The sequence below is a fragment of the Mobula hypostoma genome, chromosome 11 (genome assembly GCF_963921235.1).
Source record: "Mobula hypostoma chromosome 11, sMobHyp1.1, whole genome shotgun sequence".
NCBI lineage: Eukaryota > Metazoa > Chordata > Chondrichthyes > Myliobatiformes > Myliobatidae > Mobula > Mobula hypostoma.
In genome coordinates, this window is record NC_086107.1 from 40,049,992 (window position 1) to 40,067,132 (window position 17,141).

Genomic DNA, 17,141 nt, shown 5'->3' on the forward strand with positions numbered 1-17,141 from the left:
ATAGGAAATATATAATAGCAGTGGAGAGGAGATTCACCAGGATGTTGCCTGGAATAGGGTGTGGATAGGGTAAACTGAAAAAACCCTTTTTCCCTGATCAATGGTAAATAAAACTAGAAGATATGGATTTGGGGTAAAGGTTAAGAGATTTAGAGGGAAATTGAACAGGACCTTTCTCACCCAGACAATGGCAAATACCTGGAATGCACAGCTGGACCGAGTGGTGGAGGCAAAGTTGCTGACAACATTTGAGAGGCATTTATGTAAGCACATGAATCACCTCAGCATTGTAGGCTATAGGCCAGTTGGCCCATTTCCATGTGGCTTGACTCTATGACTGTTGATTCAAAATTCCTTCAAGATGAAAACTACATGTTTGTGCTATTGGTGTGATGCTTGCATTCTGTACCTGACTGGATGGATTCCTCTGATGAGCCTGATTTCAAGCTACATCACAAAGATGTGCTGATTGTTTTGTTAACCAGCTACTCTAAATTACCCTTACTATAGACAGAATGGTTTATGGGGAACTGGAATATACATGATGTACTGAATATAATGGGATGAATTAATATTCTATTTTCATTCCATCCTCACTCCTTTTCCATGTTGCTAATTCCCTGTACTTCTCCCATTTTCTAGTGCTACTTTATTTTTATACAATTTTCTCATTTGTGCTATGAAAACAGGAGAAATCTTTTTCTCAACGTCCTCTCACTTTTCTTGATGACATTTGCAGTCAAGTAGAAGGACAGAATAGTGACAAAGAGGATTCCTTTGTCCATTCATCCCTCCTGACACTTATCCCTGAAAGTGGTCAAAGTGCCACACCTGCGTATTCACCTCCTCCCTCACCTCTATTTAGGGCCCCAAACAGTCCTTCTGGTGAGGTAACACTCCACTCGTGAATCTGCTGGGGGTCGTCTTCTGTGTCCAGAGCTCTCGATGCAGCCTCCTCTATGTCGGTGAGACCCATCGTAAATTGGGGGACTGCTTCATCGAGCACCTCCACTCCAACCGCCAAACTTCCCGGTGGCCAATCATTTTAATTCCAGTTCCCATTCCCGTTCCAACAGGTCAGTCCATGGCTTCCTCTTGTGCCAAAGCGAGGCCACCCTCAGGGTGGAGGAGTAACACTTTATATTCTGTCTGGTTAGCCTCCAACCTGATGACCTGAATATCGATTTCACCGTCCCTCCGCCTCCTGTTTTCTTCTATTCCTCTCTCTGGCCTTTTGCCTCTTCTTATCTGCCTATCACTTCTTCCTGGGTCTCCTCCTCCTTCCCTTTCCTCTATGGTCCACTTACCTCTCCTATCAAATTCCTTCTCCAGACCTTGACCTTCTCCACCCACCTAGCTTCACCTATCACCTTCCAGCTAGCCTCCTTCCCCTCCCCCCAGCTCTATTTCCTGGCATCTTCGCCCTTCCTTTTCAGTCCTGAAGAAGGGTCTGAGCTCGAAGGGCAAGTATTTATTCATCTCCAGGGCTGGGCATAGAAAACCCATTTCTATAATTTGAAGTATAATTTATTCAAAATAGTTTAAATCTCCTAGTTCAATTCTTGTTTAGATGGTTATCAATTTCAACTCTGTACATACAACTGAGATAGTGTACTAGTTTGACTTTGCCATGTCTGGCCACCACACCACTAGGGGAGTTATTGATTGATATTTTCCATCTCCTATCCAACTTTCCTCATCCCAATCCTGCAGAATCAAAAGGATGCTTTAGAGCTCAAACATTCTTCTTTGCACTAACAAAGCACCACACTATTGTACCTTTGTATACTTACATTACAATCGCAGAATGAACAAATGGTTTTCTTTATAGTACTTACATTTAAGAACTTCACACAGCAAATGAATAATTTATCTATGTTTGTTATGTATGATTATTTGGAGAAAGAATTGAACAAAGTGAGGAGAAAAGAAAGCACTTGGAAATCTTTGTAGAAATATTTGGGTCGGCTGGAAAAAATTCAAGAAATATGTCAAACATGTGACATAAATTTGAATCAGGACTGTAATACTTAGACATCCAAGTAAGTAAGCAAGTCTGAATATAATCCACATGTAGCATCTGGCAGTCATGGGCTTGCACTGCATGAACTCAGCTTTGCATTAAGATGTGATCAGGGAATTTGCTTCTAACTTAATGCATGGCCCTCTAGCCACCAAAATGATAATTAAATCAATAATGGAAAGTTAACGGCAAAAGCAGGACTTTTATGGGAGAGAAGCAAAAACTGCAGACACCAAAATAACAACGGAAAATGCTGGAAGTACTCAGCAGGTCAGGGGAAAGAAGCAGAGTTAGTGTTTCAGATTGAACATTCTTCATTAGTGCTAGAAAGAGAAACCAAGGCTAATTTCATTGCTAAGAGGTTGAGTGAAGGAATTGTTAGGACAAAAGGAATACATCTGATGGGGTGAGGTCAGGGTTGCCATGGTGATGAACTGCAGAGGTCACATAAAGCAAACTGCTGGTAGAGCTCAGTAAGTCAAAGGGAATCAAAAACTAGAGGGCCACGTTTAATGTGAGAGTGAAGAGGTTTAAAAGGCACCTTTTTAAAAACACAAACACGAGGAAATCTGCAGGTGCTGGAATTTCAAGCAACACACATCAAAGTTGTTGGTGAACACAGCAGGCCAGGCAGCATCCCTAGGAAGAGGTACAGTTGACGTTTCGGGCCGAGACCCTTCGTCAGGACTAACTGAAAGAAGAGCTAGTAAGAGATTTGAAAGTGGGGGGGGGGGAGATCCAATAGACAATGGACAATAGGTGCAGGAGTAGGCCATTCGGCCCTTTGAGCCAGCACCACCATTCACTGTGATCATGGCTGATCATCCACAATCAGTATCCAGTTCCTGCCTTATCCCCATAACCTTTGATTCCGCTATCTTTAAGAGCTCTATCCATCTCTTTCTTGAAAGCATCCAGAGACTTGGCCTCCACAGCCTTCTGGGGCAGAGCATTCCATATATCCACCATTCTCTGGGTGAAGAAGTTTTTCCTCAACTCCGTTCTAAATGGCCTACCCCTTATTCTTAAACTGTGGCCTCTGGTTCTGGACTCACCCATCAGCGGGAGCATGCTTCCTGCCTCCAGCGTGTCCAATCCCTTAATAATCTTATATGTTTCAATAAGATTCCCTCTCAGCCTTCTAAATTCCAGTGTATACAAGCCCAGTCGCTCCAATCTTTCAACATATGACAGTCCCGCCATCCCAGGAATTAACCTTGTGAACCTACGCTGTACTCCCTCAATAGCAAGAATGTCCTTCCTCAAATTTGGAGACCAAAACTGCACACAGTACTCCAGGTGTGGTCTCACCAGGGCCCTGTACTGCAGCAGAAGGACCCCTTTGCTCTTATACTCAATTCCCCTTGTTATGAAGGCCAGCATGCCATTAGATTTCTTCCCTGCCTGCTATACTTGCATGCTTGCTTTCAGTGACTGATGTACAAGAACAGCTAGATGTCTTTGTGCTTCCCCTTTTCCTAACTTGACTCCATTTAGATAATAATCTGCCTTCCTGTTCTGAACACCAAAGTGGATAACCTCACATTTATCCACATTAAACTGCATCTGGCATGCATCTGCCCATTCACCCAGCCTGTCCAAGTCACCCTGCATTCTCATAACATCCTCCTCACATTTCACACTGCCACTCAGCTTTGTGTCATTGGAAAATTTGCTAATGTTACTTTTAATTCCCTCATCTAAATCATTAATATATATTGTAAACAGCTGCGGTCCCAGCACTGAACCCAGCGGTACCCCACTGGTCACTGCCTACCATTCCGAAAGGGACCCGTTAATCGCTACTCTTTGTTTTCTGTCAGCCAGCCAATTTTCAATCCATGTCAGTACTCTGCCCCCAATACCATGTGCCCAATTTTGCCCACTAATCTCCTATGTGGGACTTTATCAAAGGCTTTCTGAAAGTCCAGGTACACTACATCCACTGGCTCTCCCTTGTCCATTTTCATAGTTATATCCTCAAAAAATTCCAGAAGATTAGTCAAGCACGATTTCCCCTTCGTAAATCCATGCTGACTCGGACTGATCCTGTTACTGCTATCCAGATGTGTCATAATTTCATCTTTTATAATTGACTCCAGCATCCTTCCCACCACCGACGTCAGGCTAACCGGTCTATAATTCTCTGTTTTCTCTTTTCCTCCCTTCTTGAAGAGAGGGACAACATTAGCCACCCTCCAATCCACAGGAACTGATCCTGAATCTATAGAACATTGGAAAATGATTACCAATGCATCCAGGATTTCTAAAGTCACCTCCTTAAGTACCCTGGGATGCAGACCATCAGGTCCCAGAGACTTATCAGCCTTCAGACCCAACAGCCTATCCAACACCATTTCCTGCCTAATATAAATTTCCTTCAGTTCATCCATTACCCTAGGTCCTTTGGCCACTATTACATCTGGGAGATTGTTTGTGTCTTCCCTAGTGAAGACAGATCCAAAGTACCTGTTCAACTCGTCTGCCATTTCCTTGTTCCCCATAATAAATTCAGCCGCTTCTGTCTTCAAGGGCCCAATTTTGGTCTTTACTATTTTTTTCCTTTTCACATACCTAAAGAAGCTTTTACTATCCTCCTTTATATTCTTGGCTAGTTTACCTTCGTACCTCATTTTTTCTCCATGTATTGCCTTTTTAGTTACCTTCTGTCTCTTTAAAAGTTTCCCAATCCTCCGGCTTCCCACTCGTCTTTGCTATGTTATACTTCTCTTTTATTTTTATAATGTCCATTACTTCCCTTGTCAGCCACGGCCTCCCCTTACTCCTCTTAGGATCTTTCTTCCTCTTTGGAACGAACTGATCCTGCACCTTCCGCATTATTCCCAGAAACACTTGCCATTGCTGTTCCACTGTCATCCCTGCTAGGGTATTGTTCCATTGAACTTTGGCCAGCTCCTCCCTCATAGCACCATAGTTCCCTTTCCCAACTGTAATACTGACACTTCCGAGTTTCCCTTCTCCCTCTCAAATTGTAGATTAAAACTTATCATATTATCGTCACTACCTCCTAATGACTCCTTTACCTCGAGGTCCCTGATCGAATCCGGTTCATTGCACAACACTAAATCTAGAATTGCTTTCCCTCTGGTAGGCTCCAGTACAAGCTGTTGTAAGAATCCATCTCGGAGGGACTCCACAAACTCCCTTTCTTGGGGTCCAGTACCAACCTGATTCCTCCAGTCTACCTGCATGTTGAAATCCCCCATAACAACTGTAGCATTACCTTTGCGACATACCAATTTTAACTCTTGATTCAACTTACACCCTATATCCAGACTACTGTTTGGGGACCTGTAGATAACTCCCATTAGAGTCTTCCTACCCTTAGAATTTCAGTTCTATGCATACTGACTCTATGTCTCCTGATTCTATGTCCCCCCCTCGCAAGGGACTGAATATCATTCCTCACTAACAGAGCCACCCCACCCCCTCTGCCCATCAGTCTGTCCTTTCGATAGGACGTATACCTTGAATAATCATTTCCCAGGCCCTGTCCACTTGAAGCCATGTCTCTGTTATTCCCACAACATCATACTTACCAATTTCCAACTGTGCCTTAAGCTCATCCACTTTATTTCTTATACTCCGTGCATTCATATATAATACTTTTAATTCATTACTCCCCTCACCTCCCATATCAATTCCTATTTCACTTGGCCATACTGTACGATCCCTTCTTGAACTTTCTGCTCTGTTGATTCTGCTGTGTTTCTTAACTTTTCTTATTCTCACTTTCCCTTTATCTCCATCCTTATGTTTCCAGTTTGTCCCCTCCCCCCCACTACTTAGTTTAAACACACACGTGTTGCAGAGACAAACCTGCCTGCCAGAATGCTGGTGCCCCGCTTATTAAGGTGCAACCCGTCCCTTTTGTACAATTCATCCTTACCCCGAAACATACCCCAATGGTCCAAGAATGTAAATCCTTGCTTCCTGCACCAGTTCCTCAGCCACACATTCAGATCCATTATCTCCCTGTTCTTGACCACTCCAGCACGGGGAACTGGAAGCAAACCGGAAATAACCACCCTGATAGGATGGTCAAAATGATAGGAGAAGACAGGAGGGGGAGGGATGGAGCCAAGAGCTGGACAGGTGTTTGGCAAAAGGGATATGAGAGGATCATGAGACAGGAGGCCCAGGGAGAAAGAAAAGGGGAAGGAGGGGAAGCCCAGAGGATGGGCAAGGGGTATAGTGAGAGGGACAGAGGGAGAAAAAGGAGAGAGAGAAAAGGAATGTGTGTATATAAATAAATAACAGATGGGGTATGAGGGGGAGGTGGGGCATTAGTGGAAGTTTGAGAAGTCAATGTTCATGCCATCAGGTTGGAGGCTACCCAAACGGAATATAAGGTATTGTTCCCCCAACCTGAGTGTGGCTTCATCTTTACAGTAGAGGAGGCCGTGGATAGGCATATCAGAATGGGAATGGGACGTGAAATTAAAATGTGTGGCCACTGGGAGGTCTTGCTTAAAAGGATCCTGATGGGCAACTTCTTCATGCAGAGAGTGGTGATTATATGGAGAAAATTGCCAAATGAAGTGGTTGAAAGAGGTATAATAACAACATCTAAAAGACATAGGCACATGGATAGCAAAGGTTTAGAGGGATTTTGTCCTAACGTGGGCATATGGGAGTAGCTTAGATAAGCATCTTGGCCAGCATGGACAAGTTGGAGTGAAGAGCTTGTTTCTTTGCTGTAAGTCAAGCAGCATCTGTAGAATTAAAGGGATTGTCCACGTCCCTGAACAAGTCTCTGCATCAGGACTATGAGTGTAGAAGGAGGATAGCTGGTGTAACAAGTCATAGTAATGGGGGGTTGGGGGAAAGGTGTGGGATGGAAAAGGTGAACAGAGGGGGAGAGAGAGCCTGTGTGGACTGGTGGGGATGAGAAAGGAAAACAGAGGGAGTTTGTTACCTGAAATTGGAAAATTCATGGTTTTTACAATTGGATTGTTGACTGCTAAAGCAGAAATGAAGAATTGTTCTAGTTTGTGTTTGGCATCACTGTGAGACACAAGTATGCATTGTGGGCATAGGTAGGGGATTTAATATGGCATGCAACAGGGAGCTCTGTTGGCCATTGCAGAGAGAGCACAGTGATCCACAAAAGTGTTGTGTTATCTACGCTTAGTCTTGCTAATGTAGAGGAAGCATATCATGTTGATGAGATTGAAGGAGGTGCATGTGAATTTTTGCCTGACCTGGAAGGGCATTTTGGGTCTGCAGATGGTGGCGAGGGCAAGTGTTGCACTTCCTGAGCTTGCAGGAGACAGGGCCAGGGAGGGGTGCGTAGAAAGGGCTGAATAGACTGAGGAATCATGGGGAGGGGGTGTGACTGGTGAGGTGGCATCCAGTTGGAGTTGGTATTAATGGTAAAGGATGATGTGATGGATGTGGATATATTTGGGTGAAAAGTGGGGATCATGGGAACTCAGTCTCTATTCTGATTGAGTAGACATGTAGGAAATAGGGATGTTAGGTTAATGAAATTTGATAGAATCTTGCCACAAAAGTTATGAAATAAGGGCATTTAGAGATTAAGAATACAGAAACTGGACGAGAGAAGGTGTGGAACGCAGGTGTACGGGACATATCATTGAGCCAGTGCTTTTGTTGGACTCTCAGGAAGTTCTTGAGAGAATTCTTCCCAGGAGAGTGCTCAAAGTAGCTGAAATTCAGGGTAAAAACCTAGAGGGAGACTAAATGGAAAAAGCAATAAATCCTTGAGGGTGATAGAAGTTAGAATGAGGTTGTGCATGATGGGCAGAGGTCCACTCACACTTTTCAGATTCCTTCTCACCATTCTACACATACTCATCTGTCCATACTGAGCCCATCGCCAAAGCGACCATCCTGTCTTGCTAAATCTCACATTCAAGTTGAAGTTTAAATTTAATTATTCAACCATACATGAATGGAGCCAAATGAAACCACATTCCTCTGGGGCCAAGATGCAAAACACATTCCGACAGCTCACAGCACATATGGTTATGTTAGCAGAGAACACTGGCATAGCCTGTGGAGTGATGCTGCCTGGGATGTTGTCCTGGTCCAGCTTGTTCTTCCTCCGAGTGAACATCAGAGGGCAGCTCCAATGGGAGGGGGTAGTCCCTCACCCAGCACAGACTCCAGTGCACCCACAGAGGCCTCTCTTCTTTTCCACACCGCCTTGGCGGCTGCAACAGGTGACCCTGTGGCCTGAGGCCCTAATCCTCACCACAACTGAGACAAGGCAGTCTCCTGCCATCAGTCTCACCAATGAACCAGTGAACAATATTCCTCATTCACAATGTCCAGCAGGGTCTTGCAATCACAAGATAGAACCTCTGATCAGTGTGTGTGAGGCGTGCGGTGGGGGTAGAGCCAACAACTGAAACATTCATAGGCAACGCTGCTGCTAAGTCTATCCTGCAGGTGTTTTGTGCGCACTGCAATTTCAGGATCTATACTTTGAAAAAATATAGGCTACATACATTATTCTAATGAGTTTACAAGATTAATAGAGGGTGTGCTAGGTAGAATATTGTAATTGTATATTGGCAACCTACTAGATAAACTGAATACTTCTAACTTTCACCACCTGGGAATACTGCGGTTGAGTACCTATTGGCTCGTTTGCTATTCTATCTCTTCAGTAGAAATTCATGGAGCGCCTTCCCCTATCAGAGGGCAGCAAAATAAATGTTTAACAAGTCCATGCTTTGGGTTATAAATCGCTGTCTATTGAATAGTGAGCGAACAGAAACATTGAGGCACCATAGGTTCTCAATTACTACAGACTTAATTACCCCATCTCCAGAAATATAAACTAACAGTTCTGCCTGAGATTGGAACTGTAATATTATTGACACTAGCCACAGTTTTTTTTAATGGTTAATCATTGTGTGGCACTTGGTTGAACATAATCCAAGCCCATTGCTTATAAGTAAAATGCTGCAAATGTTAGAAAGTATAACATTATCCTCTGCTTTTCTCTTACCCCATTACTCTTGTCCATTCCTTCCAGTTACACAATCTACAACATATTTTCCATTTCTACAAGTCTGCCACCTTCCACTAAACTACACTTCTGTACCTCCAGTTTAATGCACAATGTATTCTCTCTCCTCCACCAGCCACTAATCACGTCCCACCCTCAGGAAATAATTTCCCATAACCCTTCTGCCTTGACCTCTCACCCTTTAATAAGCCTGCTCTTTGTGAAAGCCTTATGTTCCTAACAGTTTCTCCTTTAGTCAGGAACGTGCATTGTACTCTTCTGCATTCATTCAGTGTGCTGCCTTCCCCTCCCAGCTCAGCTCAATGTCAAAGCTGTGGTGCCCCTGACTTCCATGACTGACGAGTTTGCAGCTTACTGAGATGATGAGAAATTATTCAGCTCTTAAAATGGCTTCAGTCAACTACATGAATTTTGGGTAGTCAGATCACTGCCTCCCCAGTGATGTGTGCCCATGATTAAATCCAACCACCCACGAGCACTGTGACAAAAATAAAGTACTCACGACTTGTCAGCAGCAAACCTATCACAGACACAAAGGAATCGATGACAAGCTGGTTCTTCCTTCTTCCCAGACTGGGGGAAAAGCCAGCGATGCTTGTTTTGAAAGTTATCACAGCATGATATTTATAACTTAATTTTCATGTACCATGTAATAAGGCAATTTTTATTTTGCTTTTTTTTCTCTCTTATTATTTTTCCTCTTTAATCTTACCCTCTTTCATGTTATTGTTATTCGTCATTCTCCTAGGAAATATGCAAAATCAGTTGATGACAAGATTCCTCCCAGAAAAGCTATGTTAATGATAGCCCACAACCTTTCTAGAAGTGAATGCTCATTTGAATAAAGGGCTTATATGAAGGAAAAGTATGTTGAGTTTACCTGAAGACAGTAGCTCTTAAAGGAACCACTGGCAATGAGCTGTTCCACGTCGAGGACATATTCAACTTAGGTTGGAATCAGAAACAGATTAAATCCCATTACCTGGGCCTTTAGATCCACCTGTAGGGGAGGAGTGCTAAAGTTCTGAAGAGAGGGGATGGGAGCACTTTGCATTTAGCCTTCTGCTTAATGGTAGGGAGGACTGATGAGCATCTGGTGACATCAGGCAAATGAATTGTGTTGCTGAATTTACAGAAAGAAGAGTCACAGATCTGTCTGCATTACTTTACTTTAGTGTTTGAACACTTATTTAAATTTTTGGAGGTATTTAAAAACAATGATGGGATTGCTGTGAAAGGGTACCAGAATATCTTGAGGTGATGGGACCAAGGGCTGGTCACAACTTGGTACGCAGTCCCCCATCATCACACATCTTTTGATGTGAAAGGTCAGCTCTTCTGACCGTCGGTGTAAGTCGGTGGATCAACAGGCAGTGGTGTGTCACAACCACGGATTCGGCAGCACGGTAGACACGGCAATTGCGCTTGTGAATTTGCACATGTCAGCTAATTATTATTTAATCGTGATAGTATTAAACTCCATACTTGTTGTCGTAGTGCTTGTTGAGACTTGGACAGAGCATAGCAATGCTTCGCTGTCTGTTTGCTTTCGGCCTTCCCTGAGAAATTGGACTTTCGAGTCAACTGATTCTGAAGACTAGCGGGATACATTTAATGTTTAGATGTTCTTTTCAGCCGCAATGTAGGCTTTGTTTCCCATTTGAGAGTTTTAGGAATTTTGTTACCCAATGCGAGCTGATATTCGAAGCCCAGCCTGGTTGTTTTGGTGATGATGCGCAAAAATTGATGTACATGGTCAATCTTCTTGATGGACCTCCACTCAGCCTGTTCAACACTTTACGGGAGCAAGGATACCCTACAGCCCAGTCGTTCTGACAGTTCGTGGCAGAGTTAAGGAGGGTTTTTGATCTTCTAGTACAGGGTCAGGAGGCTGCCCGCCGTCTCTTGCACCTGCGCCAAGGCAGAGGAACGGTGAGAGCTTATGCAGTGAAATTCGGTACCCTTGCAGTAGAGACAGGATGGAATGAGAAATCTCTCATCACTGCCTTCCAACGTGGACTGAACGCAAGGTTCTGGCATGAGATCGCTGTCCAGGATGAGCAGGATAGTCTGGATGACCTGATTAATCTGGCTATTCAAGTTAATGATCGTGTAACTGAGTGGCGCAGGAAAAGAATGTTTCTAACTTTCTATGTACTGCCAGATCACCGTCTTTCCTCGCGCTCTCCCCCTCCCTCACCTGATCACCGTCTTTCCTCGCCCTGTTCCCCTCCCTCATCACCCACCACCCAGCCCACGGAGGAGCCTATGCAAGTGGGGTGCATGCTCCTGTCTCAGGAGGAACGAGACCGGCGCCGGAGAACAGGTTCCTGCCTCTACTGTGGTGATCCAGGACACTTCCGGGCGGCACATTCCAAGCCTCCAGTAAAAGAGAATACCCGTCAGCAGGGAGGGGAATCCTGTCGGGTCAGTTCTCTCTTCAGTCAGCTTCCCCCAATTCTGTAATGCTCGCAGCTTCCTTGTCATGGAGGTCTCAGACCCACGAACTTAAGGCATTTATTGACTCTGGTGCAGCCGGGAATCTTATTGGAATCTCTGTCGCTCAAAGATGGGGAGTTCCAACTCAGGAATTAAGAGAAAAGATCAACGTCAAGGCGCTGGACAGTTGACCTCTGGGAACCGGCCAGATCCACCTTTCCACCCAAACCCTCCAACTGGTGCTCGAAGGCAACTATCATGAAAAATATCTTTCTCCCCTGGTTATCCCGACACAACCCACAGATGGATTGGTCTCTGAAGGTACTCCAAGAGTGGGGACCGGCATGCCTGTCTGCCTGTCTGGGTCCAGCTCAAACTCCATTCCATGAATCCCCTCCTATGTCAGCTAAGGATGTGGACCTGTCTGGGATTCTGGCTGAATACGTGGATCTCCTTGGGGTTTTCAGTAAAAGAAAGGCCACCACCCTGCCCCCACACCGGCCATACGACTGTGCCCTAGACATCCTACCTGGCACTAGTCCTCCCCGGGACCAGCTCTTTTCCCTCTCTCGTCCTGAAACGGTGACCATGGTGGAATACATTAGGGAGGCATTGAGTATGGGGTTTATCCGTCCGTCAACCTCGCTGGTAGGAGCGGGCTTCTTTTCCGTGAGCAAGAAAGATGGCATGCTCCGTCCCAGCATCAATTATCGGCCCCTGAACAGCATCACTGTGAAGAACTGCTACCCTCTTCCCTTGCTGGTGTCTGCGTTTGAACGTCTCCAGGGAGCGACCGTATTTTCCAAAATTGATCTGCGCAATGCTTACAATCTGTTTTGCATATAAGGGGATGAGTGGAAAACAGCTTTCAGCACCTCTAGTGGCCACTATGAATACCTGTCGATGCCTTTTGGTCTGGCCAAAACCCCTGCTGTATTCCAGGCCATGGTTAACGATGTGCTCGGGGACATATTGAACCAGTTTGTGTTTATGTATTTAGGTGACATCCTTATCTATTCCCGTTCTCATCAGGAGCACGTCCAGTATGTCCAGACAGTACTCAGACGCCTTCTTGAAAATAACCTGTACACCAAGCCTGAAAAATGTGAATTCCATAAAGACCAGGTGTCATTTATACTTACCCTATCCAGTGTTCAAATGGACCCTAGTAAAGTTCAGGCATTTGCAGAGTGGCCCAAACCGTCTACAGTCAAACAGGTATGGCGCTTCATGGGGTTTGCGAACTTTTATCGTGCTTCATCTGGAATTTCGGCTCTATTGTGGATGCAATTAATGCACTCATCAAGAAGACCTTGGCAGGATTCCATTGGACGGACGATGCTGACCAAGCATTTTCGAGCTAAAGCGACGTTTCACCACTGCCCCGCTGCTGCAACACCCAGACCCATCTCAGCCAGTCATTGTTGAGGTGGATGCATCTGAAGTAGGCATTGGAGCTGCCCTCTCTCAGTGCTCGTCTGCGGATAGCCGGCTGCACCCTTGTGCCTTTCTTTCCCGTTGCTTGACTCCGGCCGAGAGCAATTACAGTGTTGGGAACCGGGAGCTTCTGGCTGTCAAGGAGGCCCTGGAGGAATGGCGACACTGGCCGGAGGGGGCAGAACATCCGTTCTTGGTTTGGACAGATCACAAGAACCTCGCCTATATTCAGGACGCTAAGAGACTCAACTCTCATCAAGCCCAGTGGGCTCTCTTCTTCACATGGTTCAATTTCATCCTCACTTATCGTCCCTGCAGCAAGAATACAAAGGCTGACGCTCTCTCCCGGCAGTTCGATGGAACTGAGGACAATGCTGATCCAGAGCCCATTCTTCCTCACTCGTGTATCGCTGCTCTGGGATCTGGGGAATAGAGGCAGGGGTGAGGACTGCCCAACTATCAGATCCAGGCCTGGGTGGAGGACCTCCCAACTGGCTGTTTGTTGCTGTTGTGGTGCATTCCAAAGTGTTGGAATGGGGTCTCTCCTCCCATCTGGCTGAACATTCAGGAATTCAACGGACTCCGGAGTTTATTAAGAGACAATTTTGGTGGCCATCTATGTCCCAGGATGTCCATGACTTTGTATCTGCCTGTCTCACCTGCGCTCGGAACAAGGCATCACGTCAGTGTCCTGCAGATCTGTTATGTCTACTGCCTGTGCCCCACCACCCCTGCTCCCATCCCTCAGTAGATTTCATCACTGGTCTGCCCCCGTCTAATGGAAACCACCACCATTTTCAATTTTCCAAGGCTGCCCACTTCATTGCCCTCCCCAAGCTCCCATCGGCTTGTGAGACTGCCACAGTCATGGTTCAACACGTGTTCAGGCTCTATGGCTTTCCTCAAGACATAGTATCTGACTGTGGACCACGGTTCACTTCCTGCTTTTGGAAGGCTTTCTGCTGTCGTGTAGGAGCCACGGCCAGCCTCTCATCTGGCTTCCACCCCCAATCTAATGGCCAGACTGAGAGAGTGAACCAGGAGTTGGAGACGACCCTGTGCTGTCTTGCCTCTTCCAACCCCACGTCCTGGAGCTCCCAGTTGACTTGGGCAGAGATCACCCACAATAACCTCCAGTTGTCCTCCACTGGTATGTCTCCCTTTAAATGCCAGGAGGGATTCCAGCCCCCGCTCTTCCCTGATCAGCAGATTGACGTAGGAGTTCCTGCTGCTGAACAGCTGATCCAGCGCTACAAGCACACCTGGACACAAGCCAGAGCTTCTCTGCCACGTGCCCAGAAACAGCATTCCCGGCAGGCTGATCGGCTCCATCGACAGGTAAGGTCATTTAAGCCAGGAGAGATCTGGTTGGCCTCAAGGGATCTTCCCCTGAAAGTCAACAATAGACAATAGGTGCAGGAGTAGGCCATTCGGCCCTTTGAACTAGCACCACCATTCACTGTGATCATGGCCGATCGTCCACAATCAGTATCCAGTTCCTGTCTTATCCCCATAACCTTTGATTCCGCTATCTTTAAGGGCACTATCCATCTTTCTCTTGAAAGCATCCAGTGAACTTGGCCTCCACAGCCTTCTGGGGCAGAGCATTCCATATATCCACCACTCTCTGGGTGAGAAAGATTTTCCTCAACTCCGTTCTAAATGGCCTACCCCTTATTCTTAAACTGTGGCCTGTGGTTCTGGACTCACCCATCAGCGGGAACATGCTTCCTGCCTCCAGCGTGTCCAATCCCTTAATAATCTTATATGTTTCAATAAGATCCCCTCTCAGCCTTCTAAATTCCAGACTATACAAGCCAGTCGCTCCAATCTTTCGACATATGACAGTCCCGCCATCCCGGGAATTAACCTTGTGAACCTACGCTGCACTCCCTCAACAGCAAGAATGTCCTTCCTCAAATTTGGAGACCAAAACTGCACACAGTACTCCAGGTGTGGTCTCACCAGGGCCCTGTACTGCAGCAGAAGGACCTCTTTGCTCTTATACTCAATTCCCCTTGTTATGAAGGCCAGCATGCCATTAGCTTTCTTCACTGCCTGCTGTACTTGCATGCTTGCTTTCAGTGACTGATGTACAAGAACACCTAGATCTTGTTTGAGAACCAGAAATTGGCGCCACTCTGCGTGGGACTGTTTGTAGTGGAAAAGGTTGTCAACAAGGTGTCCTATAGATTGTGTCTACCAGCATCACTGAAGATCCACCCAATATTCCATGTTTCCCGGCTCAAGCCGGTTACTACCTCTACCCTGGCCCCAGTCACCCCACCTCCCCCTCCTCCCCGCCTGGTAGAAGGTTCCCTTGTCTATACTGTGTGGCGCCCCCTGGCATCTCGCCAGGTACGTGGTAAAGTCCAGTATCTTGTGGACTGGGAAGTGTATGGCCCAGAAGACTGTACTTGGATCCCAGTGAAGGACATCTTGGACAAGTCGCTGATCCAGGACTTCCAGCGGACACAGATCTGTGGCGCCTCTGAGGCTGAGCCTAGAGAGGGGGGGCCCTGTCACAACCACGGATTCGGCAGCGCAGTAGATATGACAATTGCAATTGTGAATTTACACGTGTCAGCTAATTATTATTTAATCATGATAGCATTTAACTCCATACTTGTCGTCGTAGTGCTTGTCGAGACTTGGACAGAGCACAGCAACACTTTGCTGACTGTTTGCTTTCGTCCTTCCCTGAGAAATTGGACTTTTGAGTCAACTGATTCTGAAGACTAGCGGTATTTGTTGAATGTTTGGATGTTCTTTTCAGCTGTAGTGTAGGCTTCGTTCCTCATTTGAGAGTTTTAGTTAACGGCCCTATTTGGCCTAGCGTTTATTGTTTATTTTCCCTTTAATACTATTCGCATTAAAATTTGTGAACTATCGACCTGCTTAGTGTCTCTCACTCCGCACTTGGGCCGCATCCAAACCTGGTAACAGTGGTGGATCCAAGCAGGGGGCTGATTCCAGCATAGGCCTATAAATCAGTAAAGATTTAGCGTCCAATCAAGATGTGTAAGTTTGCGTCACTTTAGCAGCTTCTCTTTGCATTCAGCTGACTTAATGTTTTTTCTTGAATTGTTTTGCATTCTAGTAAACAAATTATTGATTTAGAGGTACCTTGTTTTGTCCACTGGCCTCTAGTATTTGAATGCTAGCTTATGCTGAGTTAACTGACCTTGGGTCATCTAATGTATCTTTAAGCATGGACGTGCTGTTATTTCTGTGTCATTGTTTGTATTCATACTGTGATTCCTGTTGGTCGGAGAGCCCTGAAATGTGCCTGCTTTGCAGCAACGTATCACTGTCAGAGTCAGCCTGAAACTAGCAGACTGGATCACTCTGCTGGAGTTGAGGATGGTAGATTTTCTTTGTGGTTACTGAAGGACCAATGACTCGTGCTTGATGAATTTTGGGTGTGTTTGCAGCAACAAAATTGTATGTTTCTGGTATTTTTCTGCCATCCCTTTCATGGAATCTCATTTATACCAGGCCTCCATGTACACTGATAATCATGATAGCAACAATGCAAAGAGAAGCAGCATTGACATCACTGGACCATCATGTGCACCAAGTTTAGCACTGTCACTGTTAAATAGAAGTGGATAACGTGAATAACCAAATTGCTAATATCAGAAATATGACAGAACTCAAGATCTGTTTATCTTTTTACGTTAGTAAGGCCAGAAAGATTAATTGAAATTTGAAACAAATAAAGTTTTGGACAAAGGACAGAGTGAGGTGAGATAATTGCTGGGTACATTTCTTCATTAAAGGACTACTTCACACGTTGCAATTTTGTTAAAAATTGTGAATGGTTCTCTCTGTGCAAATGATAGCTGCCCAAATTAATATGGCCACGGGTTGTTAGATAATGAGTCAAAGTACTTCAGCATGTTCTGACAGGGACCATACACCCTGAAGACCACTTCGAATGAAATTCTGGAGACACTAAACTAAATGAAGTGCATCGTTCCTCAGCTTAGACAGTGTATGTACAGTACTGTGCCAAAGTGTTAGGCACATGTACATAGTTAGGGTGCCTAAGACTTTTGCATGGTACTGCACTAATTTTATGTATTGCACTGTACTGCTGCTGCAAAAACTAAAACAAATTTCATGACATGCGTGCTGATAAACCTGATTCTGATATAGGTTTCTATTGTGGACCGAGAGTGGGAAGGAGGCAGGGAGAGGGGAATCATGGTTGGG

At 45.4% G+C, this 17,141-nt stretch overlaps 1 protein-coding gene across 6 annotated transcripts in view; it reads left to right on the forward strand.

Moving 5' to 3' along the window:
- Nucleotides 1-17,141, forward strand: part of dennd2b (DENN domain containing 2B) — a 521,803-nt gene that overhangs the window by 344,752 nt on the left and 159,910 nt on the right. The gene's annotated exons all lie outside the window — the stretch shown is intronic.